The sequence below is a fragment of the Sciurus vulgaris genome, assembly GCF_902686455.1.
Source record: "Sciurus vulgaris genome assembly, chromosome: 17".
Classification (NCBI taxonomy): Eukaryota; Metazoa; Chordata; class Mammalia; order Rodentia; family Sciuridae; genus Sciurus; species Sciurus vulgaris.
The window spans coordinates 62,980,599-63,005,330 of NC_136478.1; the positions used below are offsets into that span (position 1 = coordinate 62,980,599).

A 24,732-nucleotide genomic window follows, 5' to 3' on the forward strand; every position below is an offset into this window, starting at 1 on the left:
TTCCATGAAACCAAGGAAATATTTGAAACACAAGCACAGCAACTCACACATAGCTGTTCAGCAAATTAATTGTTGAATAAATGAATATAGCCCTGTATGTTCTGGTATGTCTCCAACTTACAAGGTCTGATGGTGTTTGTCAGATTTTGGGGTTCCTGCTAAAAGTGACCTTGTTGAGATTTTACTATTTGTACGTTTTGTAAAGATTTATTTAGAAAGTAGTCAAATCTATATATATCACAAATCATCTACATTTGTACACTTACTGCTTTTACTTTCTAATATGTGTATATTATTGTTTTACCAATATATACAGGAGATAGGAATATTTATGTACAAAATTTTTATTTTTATACAGGGTTATCATTAAAGAGTCACACCACCCAAAACATTTTTTTTAACAGTTTTATTCCAGAGGAAGATAATGAAATGATTCACTATTCTTGTCTTTCCTAGAAATCAGAAAAGTTGATGATCCTCTGCAAACATCACTTGAAAAATCAAAGCATTCAGAAGAGTCTGGAGCAGGTCCATGAACATAAAACATTCAGAAATATTGTTAATCAGAGCAAAGGTCATTTCCCACTAAAGCAAAATTGTGAAAAACCTTTAAAATCAACTTTAAGTTTTGAAAACCAGAAGTTATGACCTAAAGAAATTGACTGAGATTAATGAATATGGGAAATTCCTTATCCATGCAAACCATGAACAGTTTATGAAATTAAATTCCCTTTACATGCAAAACCTACCAGTATGGCCCTGGTCATTAAGCGACAGAGAACTCACAACATAGAGAAAACCCATGAATGCGTGTGGTGGGAAGGTCTTCATCAAGATGTCTCAGTTTATCAATCATCAGAGAGTTCATACAGGAGAGAAACCTTATAAGCGTACACGTGGGAAAGCCTTCTCCGGAAAGTTCCAGCTAACAGAACATCAGAGAAATCACACAGGGCTGAAACAGTATGAATGTACCAAATGTGACAGGTCCTTCCTCAAGAAATCACAGCTCAGTGTGCATCAGAAAACTCATATGGGAGAGAGAACTTATAATTGTAGTGAATGTGGGAAAGCCTTCATTAAAATGTGTCGACTCGTTTATCATCAGCGAACTCATACGGGAGAGAAACCCCATGGGTGTGGCATATGTGGGAAATCTTTCTCTACAAAGTTCAGTCTCACTGCTCATCAGAAAACTCATACAGGAGAGAAACCTTATATATGTAGTGAATGTGGAAAAGGATTCCTTGAGAAGAGGCGTCTTATTGCACATAGTTGGACTCATACTGGTGAGAAACCCTTCATATGCAATAAATGTGGGAAAGGCTTTACCTTGAAGAATAGTCTTATCACGCATCAGCTAACTCATACAGAAGAGAAATTGTTTACATGCAGTGAATGTGGAAAAGGCTTTTCCATGAAGCACTGTCTCATTGTACATCAGCGAACTCACACAGGAGAGAAACCATATACATGCAATGAGTGTGGAAAAGGCTTCGCCTTGAAGAGCCCTCTCATCAGGCATCAGCGAACACATACAGGAGAGAAACCCTATGTATGCACGGAGTGTCGAAAAGGCTTCACCATCAAGAGTGACCTCATTGTACATCAGCGAACTCATACTGCAGAGAAGCCATATATGTGTGCAGTGACTGTGGGAAAGGCTTCACTGTGAAGAGCCGCTGACTGTTCATCAGCGAACTCACACAGGAGAAAAACCCTATGTGTGCAATGAATGTGGAAAAGGTTTCCCTGCAAAGATCCGACAGATAGGACATCAGCGAACTCACAGGAGAGAGCCTTATAAATGCAGTGAATGTGGCAAAGGCTTAACTGGGAAAAGCATGCTCGTTGCCCATCAGCGGATTCACACTGGAGAGAAGCCACACAAATGCAATGAGTGTGGTAAAGCCTTCAGGAAGAAGACATGCCTCATCCAGCATCAGAGATTTCACTCCGGAAAGACTTCCTTTGCATATACGGAATGTGGAAAATTCTCTTTGCAAAAAATGACCTCATTACCCATCAAAGAATTCACACAGGAGAGAAACCCTATCAGTGTAGTGAATGTGGGAAAGCCTTCACTACGAAGTCAGGGCTTAATGTTCATCACAGAAAACATACAGGAGAGAGGCCCTATGGTTGTAGTGATTGCGGAAAAGCTTTTGCCCACTTGTCAATCCTTGTTAAACACAAGAGAATCCACAGGTAGTTATACTGCAGAAGTCTCTTGCTAGTTGTAGGCCTTTGAGAAAATATATACAAAGAAATAAAACCTAGATGTGGAGCATATGGTGGTGCACTTGGGGATCAATTACCTCATGTTCCTATTAAAATATATGAGGCAACTGTACACAATCAGCCTTCATAAAGTATTTCAGGACATTACATAATGGCTAAAAGTGTATACTCAGAAAAATCACACAAATGTGACAGACTAGGGAGACCTTTAGTGGTAAGGTAAACCCCACCTCCCTGGGTTCATTCCCCAATGCTGAAGAAAGATATCAAAAAATTACCATAGACTCTGGTTGAAATATCAGCTGATAGAAATACGATAAACATGGGAAAGACTTTGCCCAGAAATTAAGACAATAGGTTGAGAGTGTTGACACTAGAGAATGCTTTCCTGTGGCAGGAAATCAAGCAAATTTGTGAATAGATTCAATGTGGAGAACCTTCAGTAAAATATCAGAGAAGTTAATGAGGGAAAGAAGCCCTGGCAAATGAATGAGGCTTTTTGTGTCACAAGTGTGTCCTAAAACTATACGCCTGATGTGCATTTAGGGATAGGATACCTTGAGCCATGTTTCTTCTTGCCATGCCATTGATGTGAAGTTATGGCAGTTCTTCCCATGATGGACTAAGTTTGATATAAATGCTAGGGTGTTTGGTGCTTGTCTCGTTTCATTATATGATAAGCTTTTCCATTTCTTTGATTCTAAGAATACTTGAAATACTTCACAGAGAAAAATATAATAAAGTTTAGTTGTAGGCAATGTATGAAATCAATATAAAGTCAGGCATAGCGGTATACACCTGTAATCCCAGTGACATGGGAGGCTGAGGCAGGAAGATTACGACTTTGAGATCAGCCTCAGCAATACATTGAAACACTGTCTCAAAAAAAAAAAAAAAAAAAAAAAAAAAGGACTGCAGATGTTGCTCAGTGGTAAAGTGCTCCTGGGTTCAATTCCAAGTACAAGAAAAAAAATAAAACAAGTTTAGGTTCACAAAATCTTACCAAATAATCCAGGGTTCCTGAATGCCCTTAACCCAGCCTCTCTCAAAGATAACATCTTACATAACCACGGTTCATTATCAGATACATGAAATCATTATCATACTCTTGACTAATAGAATTTATTTGGTGTGTCGTCAGTTTTGACATACATTTTACTTTGTTTTTAAATTAGAAACATTTATATATAGATTTATGTAGCCACAACAATCAGAACATAGTCACATCAACAGACTCCTCCATGCTACTTTTTTATAGTTGCACACTTTCCCAACTTTACTTTTTGGGTAGGGTGAAGGTAGGAGGACCAAATCCAGGGCCTCACTTGTACTAGTTGAGTGCAGTAGTACTGGGCTATATCCTAGCCCTTTTTGATTTTGAGACATGGTCTTGCTGAGTTGCCCAGACTGGGCCTCAAAACTTGTGATCCAGCCAGTTTTGTGTTCTGAATAGTTGGCAGTAGAGGGATGTGCCATCATGCTCGGCTTCAACCCTCACCTTTGGTGATAAGATTTGTTCATATTATAATTTTTTCATTTGTGCAATGTTATGCAAATGAGTGACATCATTTACCTTTTTGAGATTTGAGTATTTGGCTTTAAGCAAATTATCTTAAGTCCCAGCCTGGTGGTTCTTTTTGCTGTTGAGTAATAATGTGCAATATGGATATACAACAGTTTGTTCAGCTATTTGCCCACTAAGGACATTAGGGTTTTTGCCAGATATTTTGCTAATACAAATAAAAATGCCACAGACATTCTTGTACCAAGTATATGTGTGAATACAACTTTTCATTTCTCTAAGATGATATGAAGAGTTTGATCTTTGAGTCCTATAGTAAGTATCAACTTTATACTGCTGAACTGTTTTCCACAGTGGCCGTTCCATTTCCCGTTGGGAGTGTAGGGTGTTTTAGCTCCTTGCATTTGCTATTGCCACCATGTGTTGTTTTAGTCATTGTATTCTGTAAGTAGTGCTGTCTCATTGTGGCCTTCATTTGTGATTTCTAATGGTTCTTTGTTGCTTGCTTTTGTGTTTTGGTGGTAGTGGGGAGTGAACTTAGAGCCCTGCACATGCTAGGTAAGTGTCCTGCCACCAAGCTCCATCCCTCCTTTTTATGTTGAGACATGGTATTGCTAAACTGCCCAGTCTGGCCTTGACTTAATATCCTCTTGCCTTTGCCTGGCAGGTCACTGAGAGTACAGGTGTGTGCCACCGTGCCCAGCTCCTGTAATGGGTTTTGATGTTATTTTTTCATGTGCTTGTTTGTCTTTCAAGTATCTTTGATGAAGTGTTTACTCAAATCATTTGTCTGTTTTTTAGTTGGAATTTTCTTTCTTTAGTATGACATTTAGAGAGGTTTTTAAGTATACGCTGGATACAGTTTCCTTGGACATGTCACTTAAAAATATTTTCCAAATGTGTATCTTTTCCTCAGAGGAATATATTTTAAATTAAGTCCAAGTTACCATTTTTTCTTTTATGAGTTATAATTTTGGTGTCATATCTAAGAATTCTTTACCTAGTCTGTATCATGATTATTTCTCCTACACTTTACAAATGTACTTTTGCTTTTAATATTTACAACTATGATCCATTTGGAGTTAGTTTTTGGATGGGTTGAGGGTTAAGTTTCATTTTCTTTGCCGATTGTCCAGTTGGTCCAACATTACTTTCAAATTACTTTTCATTAAATTGACCTCGCACATTTGTAAAAGCAGTTAAATTTTGCCTACTTTGTGACTCTATTCCATTGATGATTTGTAGCTTCACCAATAATCACTGTAGTGATGATAGTCATAAAACCAAGTAGTCATATTCTTCTGACTTTAATTTACTTTAAAAAGTTTTATTTATTCTAGTTCTTTGCCTTTCCATATAATTTTAAAATATGCTGGTATAAAAATGTGCTGGTATATATAAATTTTTCCTGTGTTTTATTGAAATTGCATTCAACATGTTAAGTCAAAGTGGGTTGATCTGACATTTTTATCATTGAGTCTTCTGACCCAGAACATTCTGTCTTGCCATTTGATTAATATGCCTTGCTCTTTAAAAAAAGTGCTTTTTAGTTTATAGCGTACACATCCTGTATGTTGTATGAGAAGTTTACTCGAAGGTATAATTTATAGTCATTGTAAATGTTCCTGTGTTCATAATTGGTTTCATATGTGTGTTGAACTTGTACCTGGTCACACTGCTAAACTCGTTTAGTTTTGTAGACTGCTGTTGCAGTGCTTACCTTTCCTTTGATAAGAACAGTGAGACTGGGCATTTTTTGCCATGTTTTGGCACAGAAGCAAAGTTTTTCACCATTTAAATATGTTAGCTATAGTTTTGCTTTTTGCCAGATTAGGAAGTTCCCATGTAATCCTGTATTTCTCTATTATTCATATATTCTTTCTTCCTCCTTTTTCTCTTTCCTTCTTTGGCTTTCATTTCATATAGTTTGGTGCATTTGATGTCTCACACATTTAAGATTCTATTTTCCTTTAATATTTTTATTTCTATTTGTATTTGATATTTGTTTCTTTAAGTACACTCATCATTTCTTACATTGCTATCCACTGCGAACCTACTAATGTAAGTTTTTCAATGCATTGTTTCAGCACCAACATTTCTATCAGATTCTATATTACATTTTCTGTCTTACCAAGATTCTCTATCAGGCCATTGTTCTCTTCCTTTAAACCTTTCAACATGGTTTCTTTAGGTCTTTGAATATACTTATCATTGACTTTGAAGTCACTGCTATTTCTATCATTAAAAGTCACTCAATTCATTTTATTGACTGTTTTTTGAGTATTAATGATTCTTTTATGTTTTAATTTATTTTTATTGAAAAAATGGGATACATGTTGTTTCCGTTTGTACATGGAGTAACAGCATACCATTTGCGTAATCTACGTTTACATAGGGTAATGATGTTTGATTCATTCTATTTTTTCCTCCTTTCCTCTATACGTCCCTCCTCCCTCCATTCTTGACCCCCTTCCACCCCCCATTATGTGTCATCATCTGCTTCTCAGTGAGATCCTTTGGTTTTTGAGATTGGCTTATCTCACTTTGCATGATATTCTCCAGTTTCATCCATTTGCCTGCAAATGCCATAATTTTATTATTATTTATAGCTGAGTAATATTCCATGGTATAATATATACCACAGTTTCTTTATCCATTCATCAATTGAAGGACATCTAGGTTGGTTCCCAGTATGGCTTTTGTGAATTGCAGCTATGAACATTGATGTGGCTAATCTCTATAATATGCTGATTTTAAGTCCTTTGGGTATAAACTGAGGAGTGGGATAGCTGTTCAAATGGTGGGTCCATTCCAAGTTTTCTAGGAATCTCCAACTGCTTTCCAGAGTGGCTGCACTAATTGCAGCCCCACCAGCAATGTATGAGTGTACCTTTTTCCCCACATCCTCTCCAACACTTATTGTTGCTTGTATTCTTGATAATCACCATTCTAATTGGGGTGATATGGAATCTTAGTGTAGTTTTTGATTTGCATTTCTCTTATTACTAAGATGGTGAACATTTCTCATGTTTGTTGATTGCTTGTAGATCTTCTGTGTAGCGTCTGTTCATTATTAATGATTCTTTACTGTTTATTTGCAAGTTTTTAAAATTTTTTTCCCAGTCAAGACCTAAATATTTTTTCATCTCATATAGTATGCAAGTGGAGTCACATTATACGGGCTGGGCAGATGCAGGCTTCCATTACATGATGCACTGTGTAGAGTGCAGAACGGTGGCGGAGTTGGGGGCACTGGGTAGCAGAAGGGAAAGGAAGGCCGCTTGTGGGAGGAACATAGCTGAGTTTAAGTTCACAAAATTCAAATGATTGAGAACTGATTGAAGTAGAAATATGCCAACCTTTGATAGCTTTCTCAGGTCTCAAACCTAAGAGAAAAGCAAATTAATTGTCTTATGTTGATAGAATTTTGAATTTGTGTGTTTTGTGTGTGATACATACATACATATGTGTATATAGTAGATTTGTACTGTGCACAGTTATTTTGTAGAATGCTCTAGTTTTCTATTCATATCACCCTCACTAATGTATGTTGAAATTCTGTATTAAGTCTTGCAGATTGTTTTTATGAGATGTCCTGTGGTTTATATAATTAACCTGCATTTGCATATTTATATTCATAAAAGTTGGTATTTGCTACCTATACAAACTTCACTTGGCTATCAAAAAAATGGCTGCAGATAAGGAACGTTTAGTATAGTTCAGCTGTGCAGGTTGAAGAGTAGATTCCTTGCTTGGTTTGAGCTGGCTTGACCTGACTTGAGTGGCCTAGATCATTTTGATCACACATCTAGGCCTCAAGTGGAACGGACAGGGCCTTTATTGACAGTCTTATTGGCAGGAGACTGGCTTGGGTGTCATCACATGGAATGGCATGTACATAGAACTGCATCACATCTTCTCATTTTTAGAATTGTTACCTCTTCCAGTTCCACTCAGATCAAATGTGCCTACCCTGCTCCATCCTCAAACCTGAGTAGGACTCTAAACCAGTAGTGCAGAAAGCACCCATGAACAATTGTGCCCTTGACCCTTGCCCTCCTAATATGAGGGCAGTACAAGCTCAAGGAGAGGGCAGCTTCAACCTGGCTCCACCTCTAGTCCAGTCCCTTGCAAGGTCCCTCTGAATATCAGCACCTCACATCAAGGGGCTGCAGTCTCTTTGGAGATGGCCTGCACTTTCCCTTGAATGCTTATTCCTTGCTTTACTGCAATGGCATCTCTCATTCTTCGTTGAACATGTATCTCTTTCTCTAATAAATCTCCATCTATGCCTTTGGTGTGCTGAAGTTCTTTTCAGCACAAGTGCCAAGAACCCTGATGGTCCTGTCAGGTTTCTCCTGCTCTCCGTAACTCCTCAGACCTCTCTTTGGAGACATCTCTTCTGTGACAGTTACACTTTAGATCTTACATGCATAACTCATGTATGTCAATTGACGTTTATAATGTTGCCGTACTCAAGAGAATCCAATTTTTGGAAAACTCATGATCCCCATCAAAAGAGTAATTCGACGGTGGTTTGTAAAAGTGTTAATATTTACTCCCAATCTGTGGTTGATTTTTTTCACTTTCTTAAATGTGCTTAAAAGCACAAAAGATTTTTTTAACAATGTCCTATTTATTAATTTCATGGCTCAGGCGCGGTAGTGTCTTGCCTCAGAGCTAACCCAGTTAAAGGTTTTTGCCTCTTTAAAATTTAACCATTTTTTCCCCCCTTGCATTGCTCGGGATTGAATCCTGAGCATTATGCTCTAACACTGAACTATATTCTCAGCCCTTTTAATTTTATTTTGAAATAGGAGCAAGTTGCCAAGCTGGCCTCAAATTTAACTCTTCCTGCCTCGGTCTCCCCAGTAGCTGGGATTACAGTCTTATGCCATCTAAACTGTTACTCTTAAATTCAGTTATGTCCCATTTTGGCTTACTTTTTTTTTTTTTTTTTTTGTATGCTTTAAGTAATGCTCTTACTTCAGTTTTTGGGGTATAGATATCCGAGCATCCCAACAACAGTGCTGGAAAGTCCGTTCCCATTGCATTCTTTGGCACTTGTGTCGAATCACTCTGGACCCGACTCCCCCGGGCTCCCGCACCCCGGCGAGCTCCCCGCAGCCCTCTTCTCCCGGGCTCAGGGGCCCGACGCACGCGCTGCGCCCGCTCCGCCGACCTGTTTGTTCTTAAAGGCGCTTCCTGCAAGCTCTTTCCCGCCCGGCGGTTCTTGGGTGTCCGTGTAGCGCTGTTGCGGTTCCCTTTCCAGAGGGGCTCTCTGCGCACAGGCGCTCGAACCCTACCAGTCAGAAAAGTGTCAGAAACAGTGGCCAGCGAAGGCCGCGGACATAATACTATTCATAGCCCGCTGGACGCAATTCAGTCTGCCTGGAATTTGCCCGGTGAAGCTCGAGTCTCTGGATATTTACCCATTTTCATTCTACACATTTTCTGCAAGTATCCCAGTGCCAGGAAATGAGGCAATATCGTGGTTTCTCGATTTCCTGGCCGTTCAAGGTGCCTGCTTCCAGCGAGGTCGGGGTCTCTCTACGTCAGTATTCAGACATGGCGGCTCCCGTGGGCCCACGGCCGTCTGGGCGCCGCCATTTTGCCTCCTGGGAAGACCGGAACTCCGTTCTGTCGGTGCGCCTTGGAAGACTTCGCACCCGTCTCGGCCGCCGTAGGCGGAGGGACGCTGGGCTAAGGTCCTGAAGTAGAAGCCGGTCGCGGAAGTGCAGCCTTGAGGTAGAGCTCTATAATATAGTCAGGTCGGTGTGTGGTTTTGTTCCTGGACGTCTTGTCCCCTTGGAGGCCTTGCGGGGCGGCCAGGGCTTCTTGTGGGAGGGCGGCGAGGTGGTGGAGGCGCTGGCGCGCGGCCGTGGGGCTGTGACCCGCTGCTCCGGGCCGCGGTCACGTGTGGCGGGGCGGAGCCCTTCTGCTGCGGGTGCCCGCGTGCCGGGGCGGTGGCCTTGGAGGCGGAGGGCGCCGGCGGTCGGGCTGCGGGTTGTTCGGGTGTGTGGCGGCCCGGGAGCCCTGCCGGGTGCTCGGGGTGAGTGCCAGCTCGGCTGCAGCCCGGCGCCGATGGAGAGCGGGCGGCGGCGAGCCCTGGGGCAGCTCTCCGCGGACTGGCGGGACCGCCAGTCGTGCAGCTGCCGTCCCGCCGCTTCGGAGCTCAGGGGCAGGGCGGAGTGGCCGTGGTGGAGGCCTGAGGCCTGCGGAGCTTTGCAGAAAATGTTTGCCAAGTTCAGCACTCGCCTCCTGACACGGTAGCGGACTCTGCTGCCCTCCTGCCTGACCGTCACTCTTCCCGCTTCGCTAACAGCCTTGTCAGTTAGTGACCTGGCCAGATGACCACCACATCGCAGTTGACTAGCCGTTCTCGCTTGGTCTCACCGGGTCACGGTAGTTCCAGTTCCTGTTCATGTTAGTGATGGTGATGATGATGTCTGAAATAACTTTCTTTTTTTCCTACTTTGTTATGTTTATAGTTTATTTTTATGTTGCTTTGACTCGCTCAACTCTCCAGAACAGAGTGGAAAAATAAGGTGGTAGTGCACTTTCTTTTTTTGTTGCCTACACATAAAATTCACTCGCTTTATTGTCTGGAGTTAACATTGTCTCCGGAGGTAGGATCATAGAATAATGAATTCATCCAGGATTTCAAATTTAATGACATAAAAATGTTGGTAGTGTTCTTTCGAGACAAAAACGACCTGAGTCATGTCTCCCATGAATTCCTTATAATTTTTCTTTCTCTTTTGGTCTCTACAAATTTATATATTTTATGATCTTTTCAGGCAAGTTTTTGGTATTGAGCTTTTTGTTGGTAATTTTTCTTAAATTTGTATTTTAAAAACGTACAATTTAATGATCACAAAGAATACATGTGTAAGCAGTCATTTTCCACATGAAGAAATAGACCATTGCCAACACCTCAGTGGTGTTCTGTGGGCCTTTTTCATTCCTCCTCCACGGGTAATTAGTGAGTGCTTCTCAGATTTCCTTAATAATTTGTAAATTATAGTGTAATTAATCACTCCTCATCATTGTATTGCATCAAAGTTTTGCATACTTTGAACTGTGTATCAGTGGCATGGTGCATATTTTTGTGTGTGCACACTAGGCTTTTTCTCAGTATTGGTGAGTCTCAAGTCGTTGCACATAGGTCTATTTTCCTTGTTCTATAGTGAGGGAAAGGCAAACTTAGTATTTTGGGACTTGCAGTTTACATAAGGTCATTTGTATATGCATTTTTGTTTTCGTTTTACACGTTTTTAAAATGTGAAAACCACAGGGGTGTTGGGAGAGAAGGGAAAGAAGAGGTACTGGAGACTGAATTAGAACAAGATATATTCCATGCTTTTACAATTATTTCAAAGTGGATTCTATTGTCACGTATAACTAAAAGAACCAATAAAAAATAAGTAAAAATGTAAAAACTGTTCTTGCAGGTTGTAGTTTTTGTCTTGATCCATTGAATAAAGTTTTTCATACTACTTAATTACATTTGTATTACTCACAGTTTGGATTATTATGCATAATACTGCTATGAGAATTTTTGTAAATATTTTCTGATTCAAATGTACCTTATTTAGGGAGAGGTGGGCAATAGATATCTAAAGGTGTATACCTCAGAAAGAAGTTTTGCTGTGTAGGGCGTGTATGACATCATTTGCTTTATGTAACCTGTTTAAGATATTTTTCCATACTCTAATTGATAGAGCCTCCTAAATCATTTTCTGAAAGTGGTATTGGTTTGCCACTCCCATCGAGGTTGGCAGTTGACTGCAGAATGGTTTTTGTGTGTCCTAAGCTGGATTTCAGCCTTCTCTCCCAGCTAGTGGATAGCTGGGATATCTGAACTCGCCTGCTCCTGAGACGAGTGCTGAGGTGGGTCTCATTCCCCACCTACTTTCGCAGTCATCCTACTTAAATCTCACACAGTAAAGACATAGCTCTACCACATTCAGAATCAGAGGCTTCATTGGCCATACACAAAATCAGATACAGGGACAGTTAGCAGTTCGGGGGACATGGTGCTAAGATGAGTGCCTGGGGCAGCTACAGTACCAGACCCAGAGGAAATGTACCATCAAATGGAGTTTTCTCTTCAAACCACAGGTCCTGACTTCTCAGAACCAAAACGATTACATGAAGGAGGAAGTTACGAGATTGCAGAGTTTGCAGCGTTAGCATTTCTGAGGACACCTTTGATTGAAAACTGAATTTTCTGAATAAGCATTTAGAGCTGGTCCTGAAGACACCAAGGGAGAGCATTCCAGTGGCCAGCTGTTTTCTGAGAACAGAAGAAAATGATCCAGTCCCTGGTAACTAACTTGGTTTGTTTTCATCTTTCTTTTCCTTTGTTTTGTAATGGATTTGTAGAGGCTTGTAAAAAAAATCAACTCAGTTAATCTGAAAAGTATAAATTTAAAAAGTAGGATCTGGAAAGGAATATCATCATCATCATCATCATCATCATCATCATCATCGTCATTATTTTCAGTTGTGTGTATGCAGTACTGGTAATTGAACCCAGGAGCGTTCCACCACTGAACTAACCCAAAGCCCTTTTTATTTTTTGAGACGGGGTCGCACCAAGTTTCTGAGAATTGTCTTGAGCTTGCAGCCCTCCTGCCTCAGGCTCCCAAGTTGCTGGGATTAAGGTGTGTGTTCACTGTGCCCAACTTCCTTGGTTTTTGACGGGGCTGTCTCATTATGTTGTCTACACTGACACCAAACTCCAGGGGTTAAGTGTCTTCTACTTCAGCCTCCCAAGGAGCTGGGGATGAGACCGCAGGTACGCCCCCACCCGGCTTACATTTAGCCTTCAATTCAACATTGGGCAAAGCAGTATAAGGGAAATAGTGTTCCTAGGATGCACACAAATTAATAATTGTGGGACATCATATGACCAGAGGAGGGTCTTGTATGTTACATGGGCTCTCAGCTTGCATTTGTTATCTCTGACAGCCATCACAAGAGAAGCATTTTAATTTGCATGGCGTGCACTGATTCTGAGTAGAAAAACAGGTCATTTTCTGTACTGCTAGGAGCAGTATACTCTGATCTCCTCCAGAATGGACTGGGTCTCGTTTTAATCTGCTTCTGACAGATTGTTCTCATTGTAAATGTGGTTTCTTGTTACTTTTGTCATTTTAGAAGAAATCATGCTTCTAACAGCTACTATTTTTGCCTTTTATGTGTCAGTACATGCCAGCCCGAACAGCTTTTTGACTGGCTGCACTGTCCTCCAAGTGCTGTGTATGCCATGATTTAGCTGTTCTGCTGTTAGACATTTAGGTAGCTGTTATTACAGGCTGAGCACCTCCCTGGTAGTGTCTTTTGTGAAGGTATGTCAGTATTTCTGAAGATGGCTACAGACAGGTCACTTGATGAAAATGCTCATTCTACATTTTAATGGATGTTTCTCACTGCTGTTCAGAGTGACTGGCCATCCCGTTTTATGGGCATTGTAGTAAGTGTTAGCTCCAAGCCACTGTCACTATCACATGGTGATAAAAAATATATATTTTACTTTTTGGCTTTGACTCCTGGTCAGAGATCCTAAAACCATTGTAATTTCTTTAATGAGAATAACAGGAGTCTCTTTTGTTGTATTTATTTGTCCTTGGCTCTTGGAACAGCTCTGGAAATGATAGGTGTTATTTTTAACCTGAGTTTATGTTAATGAGGTGACTTGGAAAGCTTCTAAGGAGAGGCTGGTTGCCTGGGGAACCAACCGGTGAATGGAGGGTGGAACCTTCAGCTCCACCCCCATCTCTTTCTCCCTGAGGAGTGGAGTGTTGGTGACTAACTTATTTATTATTTCATTTCATTAGCCACGCCTAGGTAATGAAACTTCCCTAAAAACATGAATAAGCAGGGTGCGATGATGCATGCACCCAATCCTAGCAATTTGAGAGACAGAGGCAGGAAGATTGCAAGCTCCAGGCCAGCCTTAGCAACTTAGGGGGACTTTTTCTCAAAACCCATAAAGGATCAGGAATATGGTTCAGTGGTTAAGTACCCCTGGGTTCAAACCTCAGTACCCAGATTTATAGTGGATCAGTCAGAACTATGGGAGGCCCAGTTGGGCCTATATAATGACATTTAGGTCAATGATGGGCTGCATATACCACTGGGTCCCCATAAGATTATATTGCCTTGTGATGTCATAGCTGCCTCAGGTTGTTTAAGTATGCTCAGTGATGTTTGCACAAAGACGAAATTGCCTAAGGACTCTTTTCCTAAGAACATAAACCAGTTGTTAAGCTGTCCATGATTGTATATATGTAATTCGTAAAGGTAATGTTTCTAGGTTAGCAAGAAGATTTAACTACTATCCAGTGTAGAAACTTCTCACTGGATGAAAAGATGATGACTGGATGTATAATTGCAGACTATTAGCATTTTTCCTGTAGTGTATTAAATATCCAACAACTAGGCGGATAGATGGAGCCTACGAAGTGAAAGTGAGCAGAAAAACTAATATTCCATGTTATCACAAGGAAGTCGCCTCATTAACAGGAGTTGCTGACACTGGAGGATGTGGCTGTGGTCTTCACCCGGGAGGAGTGGCAGCTCCTGGGCCCTGCTCAGAAGGACCTGTACCGGGACGTGATGTTTGGAGAACTACAGCAACCTGGTGTCAGTGGGTGAGGACGGCTGCCGTGTGCAGCTCAGAGGGTGCTGTGTTCTATGCCTTCCCTTTCTCAGCATCCGAGAGCCTTCTAGGGCCTGTGGTGTCTCCAGGGTGGACTCTCAGTCCCTCTCTGGCCCCAGATAAGAGGGTGTGTTGTGCTCCCTTCTGAGAGCAAAGCCTTTGCTTTGCAGATGTAAACTACACCCTTCCTAAAATAGACCTTTGTCCCCTGTTGACAGATCACAGCCCAATTGGATGAGCCTAAGACTCTGTCATTTCCCATGAACAGGGTGTCAAGCCAACAAGCCAGGTGCCCTCTCCAAGTTGCTAGGAGGAGAACCATGGACGGTGGAAGGTGAAATCCACGGTGCAAAAGGTTCAGGTAAGTGGCAGAGCCAGCCCAGGAAGGCAGGATGAGCAGCCCCTCCCACATCTGCCTCTCACGGCAGACCTTTCTCTTTGGAAAGATTCAGAGAAAATCATACTCTCTGCCTCCTCTGAAATCTGATTGCTCCTTATTAGCCTATGTCCTGGAGTTTGTTGGCATAATTTTCTTCCCACAATCCCTAATATTCCCTTCTTCATATACTTCCAGTTCCTGTGCTACGAAATTGCACCTTCCAGGCCCTTTTCCAAAGAGAATACTCTGAATCCTCCCTACCTTTGACGGTGGGCTCTCGCCTTATGGGGCTGCTACCAAGGAGGCCTGTCCCTCAGGATGCCTTGGCCCTGAGCCTCTCCTAACTTGGAGGTCTCAAGATGCTCTATTTTCTATTTTCTTATTTGTTCTCATACCTTAAAATCTCTCACTCTAATGAATTAAGATTTTTTTGTTCCCAGAGCAGATTCCAAGCTGATGTCCCCTGTTGTCATCTAGCACAGACTTCCAGTTCTCTCTGATTTCCTGATCTGGACCTTGAGTCTGCCTAGAGTTTCTACTATCTGCAGAGTGAGAATCATCTTATCCTCAAGAAACCCTCTTGAGTTAGCTTCTCGTTTATTTTATGTATCCTAAGTTCAAGCCATCCAGACGTTACCTCATATGTCCTCTACCTATGGTTCTTTAATGAAAGATCTCTGCTGTTCATGGAGAATTTCTAACTAGAAAAAATTCTTTCTCTTTCTTTCTCTTTCCTTCTTTCTTTCTTTCTTTCTTTCTTTCTTTCTTTCTTTCTTTCTTTCTCTCTTTCTTTCTTTCATTTGTTTGTTTATTTATTTGTACTGGGGACTGAATCCAGGGGTCCTTTCCCAGCCCTTTTTATTTGATTTATTTAAGTTTTTTTTTTTGAGGCATGGTCTTGTTAAGTTGCTCAGTCTGACTGTGAACTTATGATCCTCTTGCCTCAGCCTCCCACATAGCTGGGATTTATAGTGTGAGCTGTGGGCCCATCTAGAAAAGATATTTTTCATAAGTTGCACTCACAGGTCCAGCCTGAACCAGGTGCTAACTTAGTAGCTTCAGTGTGATTCTTTTGTATTTTCACTAATTCTGAGCTTGCTTCTAGTTCACTTTGGGTCTTACCATCATATTTACTTTTGTTTTCTTCCCCATCTTAATTCTGATGACACCAAGTTCCCATTAACCGTGTCATCTGTCACAAGACATTGAAGTTCTTCTTTCAGTCATTTGATAGGGTATCATAGACTTCCATGTTCTAAATTTTCCCCAGTGTGTTTCATATGTGTTTACTTCCTTGATTCCTTCCTTTAAAATGATCTTTTGGTAGCTTCATGTATGCTGGGGATAACAGCAGCAAGGAAAAAGAAACAGTAGATGAACCACTTTTATTCCAAGAAGTGGAGAGATAAAATAAGGCAGAGCTATGGGACAGAACATGTAGGGCTGGGCTGCTCTTTTAGGAAGAGAATCAACTCTCGAATGAAGCGCTACTGAGCTGAGAGAGGTAGAATCTAGCAGGCTGCTGACTTGGAGGAGGAGTGGGTGCTGATCAGATATGGATCTGCTTATAGAGGCATTTGGAGTTCACCACTGAGCCATCTACCTGAATCTTAGGGCGAGGGAATAAAAGAGAAAGAATGGTGCTGACCAGGTTGGGCATGAAGAACAAAAGTGGCGCTCCTTTTTACTGTGGTGCAGATAATGAGGAGAAGGAGAGTTGGGTTGGGGAATTTAGGAGATTGTAAGATAGACATGTTTGACTGTGTCCAAGTGGAGCCCTCTGTTGCATTTGATTGTGCCCAAGTTGTTCAGGGAGAGGCCAGGCCTGGAGAAGAAATTCTCTATTTAAGAAATCTTCCTAAGGGAGAAGGAAAGCCATAAGAAAAAGAAGAGCCTGGGGCAGTTAGAAATTTAGTGAAGCCAGGTGTGGTGGCACTGTCCTGTAATCCCAGCTACTCAGGAGGTAGAAGAAGGAGGATCCAAGTTTGGAGGCAGGCTGGATAACCTAATGAGATTCTGTCTTGAAAAATTAAAAGGGCTGGGGATGTACCTGTGATAGAGCACCCCTGGGTTTCTTCCCCAGGACCAGAAAATGAAAGAAAAGAGATTAGATGAGTACCTAGTGAAGTGGGCTGAGAGAGCACAAGAGGTCAGACTCAGACTGGAAGTTCTCTGGTGTCCTGCTGGCAATGGAACTATGGGTCCATTTTCACAGTAGCATGACCTTTATTGCCAGACTGACTATTGCATATCGTATTGTATAATTGATGATGGAGTTGTAGACTGCAGGTTTCCTGTTCTATATTTTCCTAGTTTTCCTTTTCTTCTCAGGTTAAAAATCCTGTGCTTTCAGGTCGAGTTGATGTGAAAACTGCCATGACCATGATTCAGAAAGAGGTGATCCATTCAGACCCTTGACTGAAGCCAGCCGACACCAGTGCAGTTAGTGGCAGGTTGAGGGCTCAGGACGGCTGAAGCAGGAGGCCTCTACCTGTGCAGAAGCAGCATGAAGAGAGGGCTGCAGATCCTGTTAGTGTAGCCTGCTCCCCTGCCTCATGTGATGTTCCCCAAGGGCCACTGCTGCCCTCTTTCTGTGTGAATAGGACTACTGTCACAGTTAAGACAGTGGGAGGAGGGTTTCCAGTGAATGTGAGACAGCATTTTGAGAAAGCTGGTTTTGAAGGTGTTGCTAGGAGGAAGGTGAGTATTAGGGACAGCACCCCAGGATCTGTCCCAGCGATAGGGCAAGTATGGAAGAATCTGACTTGCCCCTTGGCTGCTTGTTCGTGACCAGTGTGCTCCCTGTTCCCTGCTGTGATGAGCAGCCTGGTTTCCTCCAGGGACTTTCCCTAGTTTCCAAACTCTAAATGTAGAGTGATTGCAGCCTGGCCCTGTGTCTTCATCATTTTTGAATTCATGTGTTCTCTGAAGGTGATCTTGTTCTGTTCTGTATATTTACTACAGTTTTCCCAAATCCATTTCTAGTCAAGGCTTTTTTTCCAAGGTTTATAGATCCTTCAGAATTCCCATGTAGTGGTCACCTTCAAGTTGACATGCTACTGTTCCACCCATTCTGTGCTTCAGTGATTTCTCTGTTTAAAAGGCACTACGACTTGGGCCTCAAGTCAGAGACTATTCCCTGATTCCTGCTTTTCTTTACTCTCCACGTGCTGCTGCACGTGACTCCCCTGTGAGCTCTGTCTTACCTGATGACTTGCACTTCTCTCCATCCGCACTGCTCCTTCCAACACCTTGTACAGTCTTCAGCTGCTCCCATGTTTGCTATTTTAAGTATTTTACCCAACATTGGTGCAGGCTCTGTGGACACAGGAATGTTTGTGAACTCCCAGCACTGGCACTGAACCTGGCACACAGTGGTCATTCAGCAGGATCTGTAGAATGGATGGCTCTCTCCCTCCAGCCTCTCGTCTCTACTCACAGTTATTTGGTTTTATTTAATAGTCTCTCCATGTTTCGAAAGGCCTTGTTTAGAAAGCATCCACATCCGTATTTTTTTATGAATTATCTAACCTTGTGTTCATCATTAACTTTTGGTTTGCTCATGAAATTGTTTTCTCCCAGTACCCAGGCAACTGAGTTGTGTTTACACTTTCGATAGCATAGGCATTACAGAGAGACCTCACATCAAGGTATTTTTTTAAAATGCTTTTATTCCAGATCAAGGTGATAGAAAACTCACTGTTCTTTTCTTTCATAGAAGTTTGGAAAATTGATGATCATCTGCCAAAAACCCTTAGAGAATGAAAGCAAGGTGACAGGATGGTATGGTGGCATGAACATAGAGCCTTTGGAAATTCTGTTCATCAGCACAGAACTCCGTTTCTATTAAGGCAAAACCTTGGTATATTTAATTTTCATGAAAAAAGTATGAAACCAAACTTAACTTTGGTTGACCAGAGCAGACAATGTGAAATAAGAACTCTGCTGAGATTTCTAGAAATGGAGAATCCTTTCTCCATGTTACTTGTGAACAACTTCATACTGAGTTAAATTCCCTGCAAGTGGAAAACTCATCACTAAAACTCAGTTCACTTGTCCCAAGCCTCAGAAAAACTCAAAAAGTAGAGAAACCTCATGTATGCAGCGAATGTGGGAAAACCTTCATCAAAAAGTCTTGGCTGACTGATCACCAGATCATCCACACTGGAGAGAAGCCCCATAGATGTCATCTGTGTGGGAAAGCCTTCTCCAGGAAGTTCATGCTCACTGAGCACCACAGAACCCACACAGGTGAAAAACCTTACAGATGCACTGAGTGTGGCAAAGCCTTTCTCAAGAAATCACGGCTCAACATACACAGAAGACTCATACTGGAGAGAAGCCCTATATATGCAGTGAATGTGGAAAGGGTTTCATCCAGAAAGGAAACCTCATTGTTCATCAACGGATTCACACGGGTGAGAAGCCTTACACATGTGGTGAATGTGGAAAAGGCTTCATTCAGAAGACCTGCCTCATAGCTCATCAGCGATTTCACACAGGGAAGACTCCCTTTGTGTGCAGCGAATGTGGAAAGTCCTGTTCACAGAGGTCAGGGCTCATCAAGCATCAGAGAATTCACACAGGAGAGAAGCCCTTTGAATGCAGTGAGTGTGGGAAAGCCTTCACCACAAGGCAAAAGCTCATTGTCCATCAGAGAACTCACACGGGAGAGAGGCCCTATGGCTGCAGCGAGTGTGGGAAGGCTTTTGCGTACATGTCTTGTCTGGTTAAACACAAGAGAATACACACAAGGGGAAAACCGGGAGATTCAGGCAAGGTGGAAATCCCTGCAGAGGGAGACAGCTCATTCCATACTCGTGATGCCCACCAGGAGGAAAAACCCTGTTAGCATGCTGACTACGCAGGTGCCCTCTGTGGCCCCTCAGACAGCAGTGGACATCAGTGGACTCCTTGCTAACAGGAACCTGTTCCTTGTGGGACAGCCAGTGGCCAGATGTACACCCTCAGGGGACAGCATGGGATTCACACAGGAGCGAGACCTCACCGATGCAGTGGATGTGGTTGTGCCTCCAGTGATCAATTATGTCTTATTTTATGTCACAGAAAACCCATAGGGAAAGGCTCAATTCATTCTATTTGGGAAAGGGTTGAGCAGAAGTTTCTAGTAAACTAAATGGCTGAAAATTATATGCTGAGAGCAATGACAAAATGCTGAGACTGGGAAAGGGTGATAGACTCATCCTTCCTCAGTGTTGTGTTATCACAGAGGCGCAGTGTGACCTTAAGTACCCAAACACATAGGTACCAATTGCTGTTTTGTCAATTAAATGAGTGCAGGGAGTCTGAGTTCACTTAAGTGGAGGAGATAAGTAGAGTGAATTTTTAAATCAGCATCTTAAATGTTGCCATGAATGAAAAAACCTACAAGATGGTTGAAGGGAAAGGGTTGGTACTGGATGCAGGACACACACGTCGTCCCACTTTTCCCAGACAAATGCGAGGGAATCACTGAAACCAGAAATTTCACAAAAACTGTGGAACTGCTGTGGAGGGACTGTGCAGTGAGAGCCTTCCCTGTGTCAGCGTGTTCACTCAGCAGGTATTTGACACATGCTTCCTCTGTACCTACACCTGTCCTGGGAGCTGAAGTCACAGAGGTGAACAAAAAGTCCAGTCCCTGGGAAGAGCACTGCATTAGCTGGGTCTTCCGTAATTGGTATTTTCACGTTCCAGCTGATCTAGTTAGAGGGTGTGAATGTCTGCATGGTTGACTGGTTCAAGAGGACACGATGGTTTATGGCTAAGAGAGCATCTCATTTTGAGGAGTGAGATGTACTCCTCCTTGAGAAGAAAGGAGGGGTGCCAGGGATTGAACTCAGGGGCACTTGACCACTGAGCCACATGCCCAGCCCTATTTTGTATTTTATTTAGAGACAGGGTCTCATCCAGTTGCTTAGTGCCTAGCTTTTGCTGAGGCTGGCTTTGAACTTGTGATCCTCTGGCCTCAGCCTCCCAAGCTGCTAGGATTACAGGTGTGTGCCACTGTGCCTAGCTGAGGTGGATTACTTTTTAAAATTAATTTTTTATTAGAGCATTATAATTACATATAGTATTTATAATTATGTGTACCTCCTTTATATAATTTTGATTGGTACTTTGTATGTACACCTAAAGGTGAAATTTTCTTTGGTACATTTTATATGCATCTAACATGATTTTGTTAAAATTCATTCCATATTTCCTTCCCTTTACCATCCTTCATCCTCTCATTCTCCTGCCACACTGATCTTCCCTGTATATTATGATATTCAGTCCTCCCCCCACCACCTTGTTTATCTTATTTGAGGAAGGACTGCTTTTAATGGTATTTTACGCATTTCAGAGCACAAAGAAATTGTTCTCTAATGCCTGTGCCTTGTATGTCCAAGATATTGCAAATTCCCTATAATTTTTATGGCAACTTAAATTTTAAGTTACAAAATTATTAAAGACAAAATTAGAAATTAAGTTCCTCAGTTCCCAGGCCACATTTCAAGTGCTCAGTAGCTGTGTGTGAGTAATGGCTGTCAAAAGGGACAGTACAGTGAGCAAAACCAACTATTCCCATCATCCTGGTTGGTTAGTTTGGAGAGTGCTAGCTCGTGATTTTCCCAACACAGAAAAACAAACTATATTTGTTTGGAAATGAATGAATGAAATGGAAATTTTCCATGCTGTGGCTATCTTAGAATTCAGTCAGATTGATGAGTTACTAGAAAAATTTACTCCTGGACTATCTCGAACTGCCACCACTGGGCAAGGCATTGTTTTACACACTGGAGATACTCTAGTGAATAAAACAGGCAAGGAACAGCTTCTGTGGACCTTATCACCTAGTGAGGCCAGAGTAGAAAAATGAATCATGTAATGTCTGGAGGAAGCAGCAGCAAACCTGGTAGCTGACACTAATGCACAGGTGCTAATGGTGTCACTCCCACCCTGGAAAAACTTCTCGGTAGCTGTAATTTGAGCCAAGATCTAAGTGTGCCGAGGGAAGCAAGCCAGCCCTCATAAGCAGAGACTACTCAGGACTGTTTGAAGTTGTTTCTGTGGGCTTCCTGATCTCAGGAGTCCAAGAGTTAAAAGAGGGCACATTCCTGAGTCACACCCTGGACCTCAGGGCTGCAGGCAAGAATTCTGCATCTTTAAGAAGGGCTTCCTGGTGTACACTTAATTTTGAACACCTCCACACGCAGACACACACCCATTGTAATCTGATGGATTCAGGGCAGATAGTCTCCAGCAGGAGAACCAAATGGGTGATCCATAGATGGGGAGTTCTCCTGGGCTTTGGATTCTGTCACTTATTTCTGTGAATCTTTATCCTGCCATGGCAGCATCAGCTCAGCTCACTCCCTGAACTGGTCGGAGGTTGGATGGGCGAGACCTACCCTGAGCCCTGTGGACCAGAAGAAAACTTGACAAGTTTGATGTCCTAGAAGGAGGTCCAGCACACACCTAACGACACTTGGTACATGTATGTCTGTTACCAAACTCAGAATGGTCAGTGCACCAACGAAGATCACCCTTTGTCTGCTCTTGTGACCTCTGTCCCATGCTGGGGTGAGGCAGTTCTTCATAGTAGTTAGGAGCTGTCCTGGATCATGCTGGTTGATTTAAAGCCTACCTGTATTTCCAGTCCCCTTGTCTGTGTGTGTGTGTGTAGGGGTTCAGTATTGGGAATTAGACCCAGGGGTTCTTTAGCACTGAGCTACATTCCCCTAGCCCTGTTTATTTTGAGACAGTTTCTCACTAAATGCTCAGGCTGGCCTGGAATTTGTGCTGGTCCTGCATCAGCTTCCCAGGTCCACTGGGATTAAAAGTGCATGCCACCCCACTTGGCTCTATTTGCTTTTAAACAACTGTATACTGTTCTGTTGAGACGTTCCTTAATATAGTGAACTGTTCGGCTACTGAGACACATTCAGGTTGTCCCTTACAAGATAATTGGATCTGATTTATATCACTTATACTTTTCAGTCGTATTTTTAATAACTGCTGTGGTTATATTTAAACATTTAAAAATCTTGCTGGAATTGCTGTATCAAAAAGAATGAAAAGTTTGCTCATAAAGTAGATCAGTGGTAGAGAACCTTGACTAGAATGTTTGAGGCCCTGGGTTTGATCCCAAGCACAGGGGTTGGGGGTGGGGGGAATTGTACACATGGATTCTAAATCACACTCCAAAAAGGATGCACAAATTATATCCTCTACTACTATACCTCCCTTGTCTGTACAAAATAAGAGGTTCCTTCAGTGTGCTGTTTATTTTTTAAGTTGGAATGGTGCCAAAACAAGGTAACTTACTTGGCCACTCTCAAATACACTTTCTCCCCATGAAATAGTCACTTTTAATTTGGAATGTAATGTGCAAAATTTTAGTTTTGCTGTTAGGATGTATACTCAATGAGTGGGGGCATGGAGTAATGGAGGCAGGACCTTCACTTTGATATGTATGTAGTCATTATCCATCACTTGCGGTGAATTGTGAGCATCCCCTGAATATGAGTGACCTGGCCCTGGCTCTTTCAAATCAAATACTCTCAAAACTGACAGTGTGAATGTGTCCACCGTGCACCTAAAACTACCTTTAAATAAATGTCTTCACATTTAGGGCTATGGGTAGAGTAAGGCAGGGAAAACAGAAAATGACACTAAATTGTTGGCAGCATTAACTAATAATGACCAGATAAACAGTCACGTGTAATTAAAGAATAATTAGAAAAAAAGTCGCCAAAACTCTAGAATATTATTACATTTTTGATTCTTAAAATGTAGGGGAAAATAGACTCAATTTAAGAGAAAACAAACATTTTAAACCATTTAGACTGTCAAGTCCTATTTCCAAAATACTGTGTTTAACAGGGAAAGAATTTATTTGCGTAACAACTTTAGCTAGTACTTGTAAGTGGCAGTTTTTGAAGAAACTGCTGTTTTGTTTCCAGGAATGTCTTCCCCTCTCCACCCAGTCCCCACCGCCAGAGGGTAAAAGTGAATAAGTTTAGGAAAAAGTTAAGATGCATTCTTTTATTGTGAGTACACCTTTTTTTTTTTTTTTTTTTTAAAGTGTCTTTTGGTTGGCATGGGTCTTTATTTATATGCAGTGCTGAGAATTGAACCCAGTGCCTTGCAGTTGCTAGGCAAGCACTCTGCCACTGAGCCCCAGCCCCAGCCCCAAGAACACGCTGCTTTTAAGGAACAGTTTGCATATGCGCGAAGCCTCACTCTTTCCTCCGGAGACCACCTTCCCAGCCCTCCAGCCCCCAGCCCCCTGCTGGTTCTGCTCCTTCACAGGGTCTCAGAGCAACCTCACCCAGAATCCGCATTCCCTCTCCGCTCTTCCTGAACCTCATCAGGATCCCAGGTGCCCACTTCACAGTCACGTTGTCCCCGCGCGTGGATCCACGCTGGCCCTGTGCTTCTGAGTGGGCTGCAGGCCGCTCCGCCTGGGCCTGGGTAGCTCTGGCCCCAGAACAGACGAGCGGCTGACGCAGAGGGAGGGACGTGGGTTCCAGTGCGCGCGCCGTGCCAAGCCTGCAGGGGCCGGTGATGCCTCAGTCGGGGACGTGGAGGGCGAGTGGCCAGGGCGGGCACCTGAGCCCAGCGCCTGGCAACATCTGGCGTTCCTGGCAAGGACAAGGCGGGCACCGCGCCCAGGACCCGGCACAGGGCAGCGCTGGAAGCGGGTCAGCCCTGCAGCCACCAGGGGAGGCTGGAGGTGCTCAGGGCCTGGCGTGAAGGACTGGGCCCCGGCAGTCCTGGAGGTCAGTACTCTGACCCTGTGAAGAGATGAAAGGCCGATAGCGCTTTGGGATGGGCTCAGGGCCAGGGGCGGCAGCTGTGCGTCGGAATGCGGAGCCCGTCCAGACTCCATTTAAAGCGCGGGTCAGACGTGAGAAGCCCAGGGAAGGAGCGGGC

At 42.7% G+C, this 24,732-nt stretch overlaps 1 long non-coding RNA gene across 5 annotated transcripts; it reads left to right on the forward strand.

The window, feature by feature from the left end:
* Positions 1-9,368: 9,368 nt before the first annotated feature.
* LOC306647786 lies at positions 9,369-18,544 on the forward strand. 5 transcript variants are annotated; one of them, XR_013760162.1, is made up of 6 exons: positions 9,369-9,511; positions 9,995-10,168; positions 11,488-11,656; positions 11,888-12,093; positions 14,297-14,424; positions 14,701-15,062. It is a non-coding gene; the product is annotated as an uncharacterized lncRNA (long non-coding RNA). The 5 variants fall into 5 exon arrangements; XR_013760163.1 differs by lacking the exon at positions 11,488-11,656 and adding an exon at positions 18,530-18,544 and having other exon boundaries at positions 9,376-9,511; positions 9,995-10,162; positions 14,701-14,793; XR_013760164.1 differs by lacking the exon at positions 11,488-11,656 and having other exon boundaries at positions 9,379-9,511.
* The last annotated feature ends 6,188 nt before the right edge of the window (positions 18,545-24,732 follow it).